Here is a 14,236-nt window from a genome sequence, read left to right as displayed (position 1 = left end):
GCATGTTCTCCCCGTGCATGCGTGGGTTTTCTCCGGGTACTCCAGTTTCCTCCCACATTCCAAAAACATGCTAGGTTAATTGGCGAGTCCAAATTGATCATAGGTATGAATGTGAGTGTGAATGGTTGTTTGTCTATATGTGCCCTGTGATTGGCTGGCGACCAGTCCAGGGTGTACCCCGCCTCTCGCCTAAAGAGACAGCTGGGATAGGCTCCAGCACCCCCTGCGACCCTCGTGAGGAAAAGCGGTAGAAAATGAATGAATAAAATAATATTAGCATTAACGGTCGTGGCAATAGGCAACCCCCTGATGTAGTTTATCTTAACTCCACAAGATGACCTGGCCTGTGGGCTCCAAAATGTTGGAGACTACCGAGCTACACCACAAATAATGCTACTGTGGGATTACCTGATTAAAAAATGTTGTTTCTGGAAGGAAAATAAAGGAAAAATCTTCAATAATGCAACCACTTCTCTCCTTCAAGGGAGGTAAAAGAAAACATTCCCAATAAGTCCATACTTCAATTTCACGCCCCCAAAATTGCTTTCATGCTTCTCGCTCCTTATGGTAACATTCAGCAGGAGGTCATCTGCGATCTAAAAACTCGCTCGCCACTTGAAGGTGAAATTTGTGCAAGATGCCTGGTTGAGTGTCAGAGCTACAGCAGAACAAATGTCTTCAGTCATCACGGCCAATTCACCTCTCATCGCACGGGCCGTATTTCACTTGGAAGAGCCGGGCCTGGGCCTAAAAGGGGACTTGCCAGACACCCCCACGCTGGCTTTATGGCGGCGGTGTCACTACAAAGAAGGCTCAAGCTGGACCCCTGCTGTGACACTGCTAGTCGCTCAATGCTATCTGTAAGAGACGACTTCTGACTTGTGTAATTGAAGTCTCTAATGAAAAATATTGTTGTGGAATTTCAGATAACCTTAAAAAAGGTGTGTTGTCTGGCCCAATGTAAAGCAGAGATAACAGTCAGGGGATGGATGGCTTTGAATCTTCCAATGGAACACAAATATTGACCGATATCATTTGATGGAAGATAAGAGGCTGTTTGTCTGGTAACCCCTCAAGAAATGAACTATTTATCTTGGACATTTCTCTTTATGGAGACAGTTCATGAAGATTTATTGTCACAACATGAGCTAAAGAAGCCCATGAAGACATCCAAGCGCTACAGGATTTCTCATTGATCCTTCTAGGTAGGTAATCAATCATAAAAACTAAAATCACAATGGTTGTTGATTAATTGGATAATCGATTAATCATAGATTCAGTTATTATTGCAGTTCAAATTGTTGCAGCATTTAGTCCAGTTCTCAATTTTGCGTTTTTTTCAGAAATGAATGATTTTCGTGGTAGACTATAGGTCTATTATTAGGCAAAGTATATTGAAACAAATGTAGTATATGTAGTATTCTGGTCACTAGTCGTGACATAAAATATTGAGACATTACATTACATTACATTGCCTTAACACTTGGCATGAAGTCAGCCATGTCGTGTCTGAAATGGTAGAGTGGAAAAAAAGTTCTCCTCCATTCTGTGTGGAAGTGGTACATTTTTGGCTAGGAAGAAATAAATTTGGCTGCACGGTGGTTGAGTGGTTAGCGCGCAGACCTCACAGCTAAGAGACCAGGGTTCAATTCCACTCTGGAGTTTGCATGTTCTGCATGTGTGGGATTTCTCCGGATACTCCGGTTTCCTCCCACATTCCAAAAACATGCTAGGTTAATGGGCGACTCCAAATTGTCCATAGGTATGAATGTGAGTGTGAATGGTTGTTTGTCTATATGTGCCCTGTGATTGGCTGGCCACCAGTCCAGGGTGTACCCCACCTCTCGCCTGAAGATAGCTGGGATAGTCTCCAGCAACCCCCGCGACCCTCCTTAGGATAAGTGGTAGAAAATGAATGAATGAATGAAAAAATAAATTTGAGGCTAACTGGTTAGCTCGCTAGCTAGCATCAGGGTAATGTGAGCAATGTGTAAACAAAGAATAACAGGAGTGTATGGGTGTTAACATATTTAGAAAGTAATTAACAGGATTTCTATGGTCTAACTACAAAAATATTCAATTGATTACCATTGAATCCTATATCGTGATCATTTATCGTGGTTGTGTACTTGTTTACACACCTAGCGGTGTGATATGCAGACAAGATAGTCGTTGTTTGCTTTGTTTCGTGTTGCTGTGGTGGCAGAAGTACACAATAACGGCAACAAGTTGTTTTTTAAATGATTTGTCGGCAGTTGCCAAACAGGGCCGCATGATTACTACCACTTTGGCCTTCAAAATAAGAGTTCTATCTCAGGTCTAACATCAGTGACATATGACCCCACGACGCTTATAGATTGTAAAATGTATAGATTATAAAATAAAATAAGTCCCTACATGCTTCTACTGTAACTCCCTGTGGGTTGCCCCCCCCCCCTCCCTCCCTCGCAGGCCCACTCCAACTGCACATTCCTCAAAGCAGCTCCGCTCTTAGCCACTGGATCCACTTCAAAAAATGCTGTCGCTGCTCTTCACGGCTACAAAGCAAAGGCCTAAACCCTCCCACCCACCTCTTCACCGTACTTGAGCTAACGTGTGTTACATCCATCTGTGCTGACGTCCGCCCCCCCCTTCCCTCGTGCACCCATCTCCTGTGCCTGTGACAGCTGCACAGTCGCAGGCCTTGACCTCTCTTTTAATACGCCTCAACTCCATCTTGTTCTGCGTTTCATCGCACCACATACCTCATTGTCTCGCTCTTCCTGAATGTCAGCTACATTTTGAGAGGACACTCGCTTCCTGCAATCTTCTACAAAAGCCTGTGTGACGCCCCCCGACCACCCTCCACGCCTGACCACGGCCATGATCTGAGCGCTCACAGCAGGCCTCGCATCTTCAAAAAAAAAAAAAAAAAAAAAATCCTCGCTGCCATTTCATGTGTTTTATTAATCCTGTAATCTTCCTCGCCCGAGTGGCGGATTCCTCCTGCGCAGACAAGAGATGTTGGCGAAATTGCTTTTTCGATGAACCCCCCCCCCACTTGCCCGCTCTCATTTCTCATTGCCGACACCTTTACCATCACGCCTGTTGCCATGGCAACCCTCTCCACCCCTCAGCAAGGATGTGTCAGAGTGCCAGACACATTGTGTGCTCTTGGTTAATAATTCAGTAATAAATTAATGGTTTTGTGAAGGGAAACAGGTGCCAGAATGTCAGAGTGCTTAGGGGGAATACCACGGGGAAAAAAATGAAGGAGGGGAGGAAGAGGAGGTAGAGGAGTCCCCCCGCCCGCCCCCGCAGCCTTGTGTGCGGGCACAAAAGCAACCTCCTTGAATAGAGTCCCTAAATCCAAACTTGGCCTCTGTATGGAGTAAAGAATGCAGAATAAAAAAAAGGGGGGTTGTAAAGGGTGGTGGGCGGCGTTGTAAAGGAGCAAAAAAAAAAAAAATGGCAGGACTCTCAATAGCTATCTTCTGTATTGTGTCTCTACAGGCGTGGGCTGCCTCCGAGGCCTACATTCTGCAAGGTCAAGGGTCACCGTGGCAGGGAGTGCATTCTTTGCTTTCGAGTGTTTGGTGTTTGGGTTCTACATACTCGTGTCCGCCTTGCCCTAAAATTGTATTAAAGCTATCCTATCTATCATTTATTGCTCACTTAATTTACAAATGGTATAAACAATGAATCTTCCAATGTAACACAAATATTGAGTGGAAAAAAAGGTTCTACTTCATTTTGTGTGGAAGTGGTTTGTTTTTGGCTTAGAAGTTTAGAGGAAATACATTTGGTAAGTTACTCACTTAAGTTACAAATGGCATAAACAAAAACAACAAAGAAGGGCATGAACGGAGTGAGACCTTTTATCGGTAATACAGTCTGTAACATACACACAGACTGCAGCAAAGTTTCACGTAGTAAATAGAAATATACTTTTTTCATTCTTTAAAGTTTTTCAAACGCATGAGAAATGATCTCCAAACCTTTGACTGCTACTGTATACTGTACAGACAATATACTACAATTCTACTATGCTAGTACAATCTTTATCGATATCGCATCAGAACGTCCAGTACTCTACTACAGTAGAGTTATTTCTAAAATCACAAATACTTAAACTTGCTGATATAGTTAATCTTCAAAGAGCTAAAATAATGCATAAGGCTAAAAATAACCAATTACCTAAAAATGTTATCCAGTAGGAGAAATATGATCTCAGGGAAGAACTACATTGAAACACTTATATGCTAGGACTACGTTAAAAAGCCATAGCATTTCAGTATGTGGAATCAAACTATGGAATGGATTGAGTAAGGAACTCAAACAATACACAACGATGAGCCAATTCAAGAAACAATACAAGCAGTTGATGTTTGCTAAATACAAGGATGAAGAGTCTTGAACCAGTCATGATGTGCTATATATATCACTATATTGACACTTACTATGGTACCCATTATGGCATTGGATGGTCATATCACCTCGTACTTCGGTACGTGAAAAAAGCCCCCCCCCCCCAAAAAAAAAATTAAAACTATATTAGGAAAGCAGGAAGTGAACAAATGTAATAGTTACTGATTGTAAAAGTAGCAGATGGAGGGGTAGGATTTAATAAGCTTTGCTTCTTCCTACTCCTTTTGGACATGTGGAACTGTGAACTGATTATGTGATGCATTCAATTGTAATCTGATGCATGTTCAAATGAAATTAAACCATTACTAATGTAAGAAAATTATAATTTGCACATTTGTCTGTTGTGGCGTTATGTCATTTTTCTTGTTATGACAAATATTTTCACCCCACAAAAGGACTACAAACAGTGAGCATGTTTTTAATCAAATAATATTGGTACATATGCTGTGTTATAAACTTTTGCGGGGTGCCCAGTAGGGTACATAGTAGTTGTCTAAGACCACAGTCCACAAAAAAATCAGAATTAGTATTGCTTGGCCGTGGCAGAGCAATACTAGCGTCTAGTGTCATTGTTATTTTTTGTCTATGGAGAAAACATGTGACTCCATGCCAAGAGTACTAATACTTTGAATACTAAGATAAGCCACCAGTCAGCCCTGATCACTTGATGACACAATCTATCATGACCATGCTGTGTACCACCACACCATCCGCCAGCATCATTTCACCAGGCATGGACTTGCAGACTGTACCAGCCAAATACAACTAGCCTGGCTCGGGACCAGCTGGACCCAGTCCATTATTTACCTCAGCATGACTCTCTTCAAAATACCGACGGTCCAACTCGTGGCTTGGAAAGCCAGGTGCATATTTTTGTGCACATCGTACGCCAGCGGTAACATAACCCTCACAAAACACCAGCCTCTCATCTGTGATCCAGTCCAGTGAGAAATGGCCTCAGGCAACCAAGTTAAGATAACACACAAACTCCAAAAATGAAAAGAAAAGCACTTATGGCCCGATATAAAAAGCCTTAATAGAGCCTCATTACGTTTGTGCCGCAGCGGCGCCTTTAGGAATTCCGAGTCATTACATATTAATAATCAGACAAAACACATTATAAGATGAAGCCTTTCAACACGACTTGATTTGCACGCTTTGCTGCTCAATTAGCTGCAGTCAGCAAACAGCTCCCACATTAATTCCACACACACAAGAGACTCCACATCACTGGGTCTGTGATACCCCACTTTCTGGGAGCACTGGTGGAAGGAGGGGGTTGGGGGCGTTTAGAAAGCTTCCCTGCTGTGGCCTCTGTTTGACCCTGATTTTTAAAGTCCCACCGCTCCTCCTATGCTGCGCAAAGTCTGCATCACAATACATTAATATTTATGGGAAATTAAAGGGAGAACATTTTAGACATGTTATCTGTGTTTTGCACCTCATCACAGCAGCCATGCATTATGTGTATACTCCGAATAAAAACACAATGGGTGTTTGTCTTGTGTGTGCACATTTGGGCCAACATTGTTGCAATGATAGTATATCTAAAAAGGGAAAATATTACAGAAAATAAACTTGGATATACTTCAGTCATGTTACTTAAATGCAACTTTGCCAAATACGGCACGGCGGTCGAGTGGTTAGCGTGCAGACCTCACAGCTAGGAGACCACGGTTCAATTCCACCCTCGGCCATCTCTGTGTGGAGTTTGCATGTTCTCCCCGTGCATGCGTGGGTTTTCTCCGGGTACTCCGGTTTCCTCCCACATTCCAAAAACATGCTAGGTTAATTGGCGACTCCAAATTGTCTATGGTATGAATGTGAGTGTGAATGGTTGTTTGTCTATATGTGCCCTGTGATTGGCTAGCGACCAGTCCCCGCCTCTCGCCCGAAGGCATCTGGGATAGGCTCCAGCACCCCTTGTGAGGAAAAAGCAGTAGAAAATGAATGAATGAATTAACTTTACCACATAATTGAGAAATTGATGTAGCCTAGCTAACTTGTGTGTGGAGAACGGCTAAGATTAGCTTCGTTCAAAAATAAACGTCACTCAGAACCGCACGTCGTCAATGAGCATTGTATCGTAACGTTTCTTAAATTAAAGCTGTCAAACCCAACGTGGTGGTTGCACACACACACACACAACCACCCGAGCGTGCTAAACTAAGCTAACCATTCACATTCTGTAAGAGGAGTTTCCGCCAACTTTCACTGGCATTTATCGCCATTTCAACCTGTTTAGGTCGGGCTGTTTTGTGTTTGCATCTGCTATGATTGAGCCATTCGTTTTGGGGGGGGGGGGGGGGGGGGCTCCACATGAACGTTCTTTATCCGAACCACGACAACATTCATTCACATTATGTCAATTTCCGTAAAAGATCTCACATTATATGTATGTATATATATATATATATATATATGTATGAGTGCTGCCGGCACTGGGGTGCTGCGGTTTACTGAGGTGAAACCTGAATTCCAACATGCACTGCGACATTCTACAGCACTGCACGATGCCTTCCATTGATAAACAGGACCACATGGCAGTTTTCCAACATAATAAGGAGCTCAAACACCTCCGAGATGACAAGTGTGCCTTGTGGAGGAAGCTGAAGGTGATGTATGACACCGACATGATTGTGTGAAGGTCTTGTTTAGCTCTGTGTGCATGCAACATGCAATGCACAGCGAGATGAAACCACACTCTCTCTATTTGTAACGTTGTGTTGATTTGTCATTGTAGGTTGCTGCAACAATGCTGTTGCAGGATCGCATGTCACGGTTGTGTTGTATTTGCTTGTGCCTTCTTCCCCTAGCCATCTCGGAGCCTCATAAATCACAGTGACACAGTACTCTTTCTCATAAAACAAACACAGATCTCTTTCAGGAGTAGCATGTTCATCCAGTCCTGCTATTTATAGTCCCGTCTTCTCACATGTCCGTCAACTCTTCATGTAATAAATATCTAGTTGCTTTACGCTTAAGGCTGGAAGGCACAATGGAGGGTTGACACCTGAACGATGGTTTCCATTTCCTGAGGGAAAGTATGTTTGTGTGTGACTTAGTGACAGAAACACTTTACACCGTGTCCGTTAACGTGGTTTCCTCTCCTCGTCAACCCTCATTAAAATGTCACATCTGTTTAGTTGCCGCTAGAGATGATCCCGGTGCATTTTTTAGAGACAAATCGTACATCTGGAACAAAGCCCCCGCTCATCTTCTCTTGTATGAATGATTTAAGATAATAGCCATGTATACATGGACCCAAATATTCCAATTGTATTTGGTTTAATTGCTGAAACTGAAAGACTCTAACCTTTGTATACACCTCATTCCGAAAGAGAAGTGCTAATCCGAATGAATATATAATCGGATTCACAGGGGTGGAATATTCCTTTCCCCAATCCGATTGAGGTATCTTGTACCCGCTCAAACAGAAAGTTGTCAGGGTACGTTCTTCTTCTGTTGTTTATTGGCGGTTGGCAAGCCGCTTTTGGTGTGCATTAGCGCCATCTGTGGAACAGAATCTAAACCCTTCTATACGCCATTCACAAGTCCAGTTTTTCTTTAAAAATAAAATATATATCTATATAAAACATGTCCCGAGTTTAATTATAAAATATTAGCAAGATTGAATTTTATTTTATTTTATTTATTTAAATTTATCCCAGGTGCGTTCTTTCAGCGCATGCTCAGATATGACGTAACACGCAGCTCGAGACGTTCTTCAGTTTTAAAAATAGAGGTGAGCAATCCGCAGTGGACTGCTGCGGAAAGTTTGTTTTCGATCCAAACTCAATTCCAAGAAAGAAAAATTCCAAAAGAAAATTCCAAAGAAAAACTCGGGAAAAACCCCGTTTATCACATGATGTTGATGTTTACGTTTTACTGCGTATGCCCCATTGACTATTCTGTTTGATTATAGTGGCGCATGTAGACAAGAGATTGGAATATTCCTTTCCATGTATACCATTGCTTTTGAAAAAGTCATTCGGAAAGAGTAAAACCTCCTCATGTAAACGTGGCTATTGAAACCGTACCATTGGGACTCTGGGGAGGTGGGGGCATGGTTCCATTGTCACTTTAATATTGAAAATAAACTGCTACAATAAATGTAAAATAGTTTGTTATGATGGTCGACGGCTACATTTGCAAAAGTGCTAGTGAAATCAGAAGAAAGACATTTCAGCGAAGCGTGTGCTTGACAGTTTCTTGATATTCCTCAGGCGTGGGAGACAATAGACAGGGTTAGCACTATAAAAAGGACAGATAGTGCTCCAAATATGATAGTAGCAGCCAGAAATCTAGCACATTGATTGATGGATTTAATTTTGGAAAAACGATGACGAGTGAAACCGTAAAATTCAAACTGCAATGTGACGATGGACGACTGTACATCCAGATTTTGGCTTGCATAGTGTTTGCGTAACCTTAGAAAACAGTTATCAAAAACCTCTCACTTTCCTAGTTGGTTATAAAGAGAAAAAAGGAGCAGACAGAAGCCAAAGACAATGGAACATTCAATTGAGACGTTCAGTTTCAGAGCAGCAGTAAAAGGGGACATAAAGTTGATTGTAAAAGTGCTTCCTTGCACAACACTGAGAAGTATAAAAGAAAAAGATCCCAAGACTGAGCTAAAATAGCAAATGAACAGTTGGCCATTTTTGGTTACGACGGGACAGACAAGTCTTGTACTATTAAGTGCTCGGCCAGGTGAGAATAAAGAGTTGACTTTTAAGATGTGTGAAGTCTGTTTGGCTTCATTAGGAATCACTCCCAGGCCACAGGAGGTTGAGGGTCGGAATTTCAGTCATGTTCCTTAAGCATCTGCTATGATAGCAAACAACCAATGTAGCCAAACGAGGGAGGTTTGCCCTACTTTACTATTTACAATACCTAAAAATGACCCAATGTGTGTACATTTAATATACTGATTATATTGTTGCGATAAATTGACAGAAGTATTAACAACCAGACCAAAATTTAACTTATTTTGGATAATAAAAACATTTCTTGGGACACCTCTAAAGCAGAACATGCTCCACTTAAATTCATTTCAGAATTAAAGAAGAATTAAAAACACCACGAAGAAGAATGCACCCTGACAGCTTTCCGATTGAGCGGGTACAAGATACCTCAATCGGATTGGGGAAAGGAATATTCCACCCCTGGGAATCCGATTATATATTCATTCGGATTGGCACTTTTCTTTCGGAATGATGTGTATACAAAGGTTAGATTTTTTCCGTTTGAGCAAATAACCCGAATGGAATTGGAATATTTCGGTCCATATAAACGTGGCTACTGTTGACACACATATGCCTAAGTGTGCATATGCATATGCATAAATTGATGGGTCAAAGTTCAAGCAATGCAGGCACACACACATTTTCTGGGGTATATATATTTTTTGCATTTCCATATACTCTTTAGTGAATCGTGCATTAATCTCAATGCCATAATCCAAGCATATGCAGACGGTGAATTCTTATGATGATAAAATAATTAAAAATTAAGAGTGTAGTGTTAGAAAGTGATTGGAATTTATCTGACAGTTAAAAGTTTGAGAAATACATAATTAGTAGAGTATTAAGCTTTTATTTTGTACTTTCTGCATAGCTTTTTTTGGTCCTGAGAAATACTTATCCCTGTGTGTACTTTTGAGATAAAAGTACATATGGTTTTCTTATGAAGAAACAAAAGCAAAAGAAAAAAAAAGCACTATATCATTAATATTTCCCCAGATCTGCACTTTCCAAAGCAGGCAACAGCCTTAAAATGGGGAATGCATTGAAATGAGGAATGCATTACTAAAGAAGGAATCTGTCCCGTTAATGTGAGTCATGGAAGACCACAAACAGTCGTAAAACAACAGACGAGCAAATTAAATGAAGAGTGTGTTCTGCAAGCATCACCATATTGGGGGAAAAAAAAGAAAAGACAATCACCAGTCTGAAAAAACGGGTTTAGTTTGTGACCAGTCCACAAAGGGCACACACATGGCTGAGGTCTATGGTCCCCCGGAATGTTCTGTGGCTTTCCTTGCTTTTATAAATAACCAGGCAGAAAATGGACAGACACCAGAAAGGAGCTGCTGCTCGCGACTTGCACCAGTTGCACCAGCAATGGCCCCAAAACAAAGAAGCTTTCAAAGCAGACAGGCTGTTTAGTGTGTATAACTAGCAGTATAACTCCAAATATTGTTTTTAAATGTACTAGTCTATGATCCAAAGATCCTCTATTTTGCAAAAATACATGCTCTGACAGTCTGTTTATCAGCACCAAAGGTGAGAAAAATCATCTCCGCTTTGGACAGAAGAGGCACCCTAGGTTACTCTGCCCTGTGCTGTGTACATATAGGACAGCTTTGTATCAAAGCAGGCTTCACTACACATCTTAAGGTAGAACCTGGAGCTCTAACAAAGCGACTCCATAAATAAACAAAACACTATTATGGGACCTTAAAGAACACTTTAAGTATCTGTAACACATTATTTACAATTAACAATTAACATCAAATATGTGAGTAGCTGTGTGGCACGGTGGACAAGTGGTTAGCGTGCAGACCTCATAGCTAGAAGACCAGGGTTCAATTCCACCCTCTGTGTGGAGTTTGCCTGTTCTCCCAGTGCATGCGTGTTTTTTTTTTTTTTTTCCGGGTACTCCGGTTTCCTCCCACATTCCAAAAACATGCTAGGTTAATTGGCGACTCCCCCGCCTCTCGCCCGAAGACAGCTGGGATAGGCTCCAGCACCCCCGCGACCTTTGTGAGGATAAGCGGTAGAAAATGAATGAATGAATGCACTTACTGCATAGTGGCCAAGTGGTTAGCATGCAGGCCTCACAGTTAGAAGACCCGAGTTCAATTCCAGTGGAGTTTGCATGTTCTCCCCGTGCATGCTTGGGTTTTCTCCGGGTACTCCGGTTTCCTCCCACATTCCAAAAACATGCTAGGTTAATCGGCGACTCCAAATTGTCCATAGGTATGAATGTGAGTGTGAATGGTTGTTTGTCTATATGTGCCCTGTGATTGGTTGGCGACCAGTCCAGGGTGTACCCCACCTCTCGCCCAAAGACAGCTGGGATAGGCTCCAGCACCCCCCGCGACCCTTGTGAGGAAAAAGCAGTAGAAAATGAATGAATGTGAGTAGCTACTCAGCACATGTTTAATTGCAATATTGATTTTAATAACAGATTTTCTAATAAATTAATGGTGCTGGTGCTCTTCTATATTTCCATGTCAAAACAGACATGATAGTTCCACATGAATATGTTCTAGAAATATTGACTGGTGTGCACCGGTGTGTCAAACGAAGTAGACCGGAGAAGATTACGACGGTAATCAATCTGAGCTGCCTTCCTACTCTCCCTTGAAAGCGGTCAAGCCAAGATAGCCATCAGCCTGGTTTTTCTCCCCCCCCCCCTTAGTCTTCTCGCCACCTTGCCAAGCCTCTGTTCCTCCTCTCCTGCTTTACATTCTTTCTTCCACAAACGAGAGTAGAGGAATGCACATCAGGGAGGTGAAGGCGAGGGGGAAGGTTGGTGATAAAGGTGACAGGCTGCACAAAAGCCAGTTGTAGTATAGCCTTAGTATACATGGAAAGTGGGGAGGGTGTACTCGGTGAGGTTTTTTACGAAAGCCCTGTTTGTCCCAATGTGGAAAATGGGATTTAGCTCTGAAATGTGACCCAGTTTTCCCCTCAAAGAGCACCACAAAAGAAGGAAGTACATCATTTGTATCAACATGTTTTCCCTCGGAGGACTTTTCAAGCAGGGAATCACATTAATACATTTCAGCAAGCATTTGTACTACAGGGTATCATGAAGGAACAACAGGATCAGGGAACCTGGATATACTTTAGAGCAGGGCCCCTCAATAGGCCTGCCTGTTAGCCACCAACAGTATTTGTGCCCCCCCCCCCAAAATTGTTGTTACTTCACTATGTGTTTTTTGTTTGGGTCTGCGCATGTATATCGGGACTTGTCTTTATGTCGAAAAATTAAACTGACATGTTCCAAGTTAGACTGGAACATTTCAAATCTTCAACTTCCCAATTGTGAAGTAAATATAATTGTAATATATTTATATCCAGACCTCACAGTTAGGAGATCAGGGTTCAATTCCACCCTTCGCCATCTCTGTGTGGAGTTTGCATGTTCTCCCCGTGCATGCGTGGTTTTTTTTCTCCGGGTACTCCGGTTTCCTCCCACATTCCAAAAACATGCTAGGTTAATTGGCGACTCCAAATTGTCCATAGGTATGAATGTGAGTGTGAATGGTTGTTTGTCTATATGTGCCCTGTGATTGGCTGGCCACCAGTCCAGAGTGTACGCCGCCTCTCGCCCGAAGACAGCTGGGATAGGCTCCAGCACCCTCCGCAACCCTCGTGAGGATAAGCGGTAGAAAATGAATGAATGAATTTCCAAGTTTGCTCCGAAAAGTAATTGAAAAAAGGATAGCTTAAACATTTGAACTCGAGGTTAATATGCCAAGAAACGATAGCTGTGAGCAGATGCCCACTTTTAAAGGCCATTTCCTCAGTAGTCACAGGTAGGAATAACAGAACAAAATGCACTGAAACTGTCTTATCAAGCTGCAAGATATTCTATTCTTGTCACGCTTATTACACAACAACAAAGAGCGTGGCTGGTCAGCATGCACAAGAAGGAAGCCATTCTTAAAAATGTCACGACTGAAGTTGTTTCACTTCTTTGTTTTTTGACTCTACAAACTGGACTGTTGAGAATGAGCCTTGCTGACAAGTTTTATTTTCTTTAATTTATGAAAGATACAGGCTGCACACCGTGCCAAGTGGTTAGCACGCCGGCCTCACAGCTAGGAGACCAGGGTTCAATTCCACCCTCGGCCATCTCTGTGTGGAGTTAGCATGTTCTCCCCGTGAATGCGTGGGTTTTCTCCGGGTACTCCGGTTTCCTCCCACATTCCAAAAACATGCTAGGTTTTTACAAATTGTCCATAGGTACGAATGTGAGTGTGAATGGTTGTTTGTCTATATGTGCCCTGTGATTGGCTGGCCACCAGTCCAGGGTGTACCCCGCCTCTCGCCCGAAGACAACTGGGATAGGTTCCAGCACCCTCGGCAAGCCTCGTCAGGATAAGCGGTAGAAAATGAATGAATGAATTATAAAAGATACAAATGTATCAGTAGCGGTCATCTCTCAACTGCGGTCCTTCATGGCACCAACGTCCAAGTGAAACATAAACAATAATCATTCATGTGATGAACACAGCTGAAATTAAGCTAATTCCCCTCTCACTTATTTTTGTATTTTAAGGGGCGTCACCACAAAGTCTGAGACACATGAAAAAAAAACGCATTTAAATGATAACACAAAAATCTGCCAATAAATATATATATATATAACATTTTTTCTTCAATGTATTTTCCAATTGAATCTTTCCGACAGTCAAGCATGGAGGTGGTAGGACTGCCGGGGGATTGGGGAGCTGCGGTTCATTGAGAGAAAGATGAATTCCAACATATACAGTTTCGCCAAAAACAGCCTGTGACAGTAATGTGACATTGTGAAGCACAGTATGATTCCCTGCCTTGGGAAACTGGGGCACACGGCGGTTTTCCAACCTGATAACGAGCCCAAACACACCTCCGGGATGACAAGTGTCTTGAAGATGATGGAGTAGCCAACAACTGTATGAGCATCCTCAAGAAGATGTAAGGTAAATAGCGGCTGTGTCATTTTGCAAGTTGCACACAGACTACTTTCAACAAAACATCATTCCCAAGCTGCACAGGCATAATCAAGCATTTTCTATTCCCCAGCAGTGTAAATAAAGTTTTTCTCTCAG

At 42.3% G+C, this 14,236-nt stretch overlaps 1 protein-coding gene across 1 annotated transcript in view; it reads right to left on the bottom strand.

Moving 5' to 3' along the window:
* nxn (nucleoredoxin) overlaps window positions 1-14,236 on the bottom strand; it is a 52,783-nt gene that overhangs the window by 16,594 nt on the left and 21,953 nt on the right. The gene's annotated exons all lie outside the window — the stretch shown is intronic.

This window comes from Doryrhamphus excisus, linkage group LG8 (genome assembly GCF_037039965.1).
Source record: "Doryrhamphus excisus strain RoL-2023G ecotype Guam linkage group LG8, RoL_Dexc_Guam_v1.1, whole genome shotgun sequence".
Classification (NCBI taxonomy): Eukaryota; Metazoa; Chordata; class Actinopteri; order Syngnathiformes; family Syngnathidae; genus Doryrhamphus; species Doryrhamphus excisus.
This window is presented reverse-complemented; position numbering and strand designations above follow the sequence as displayed.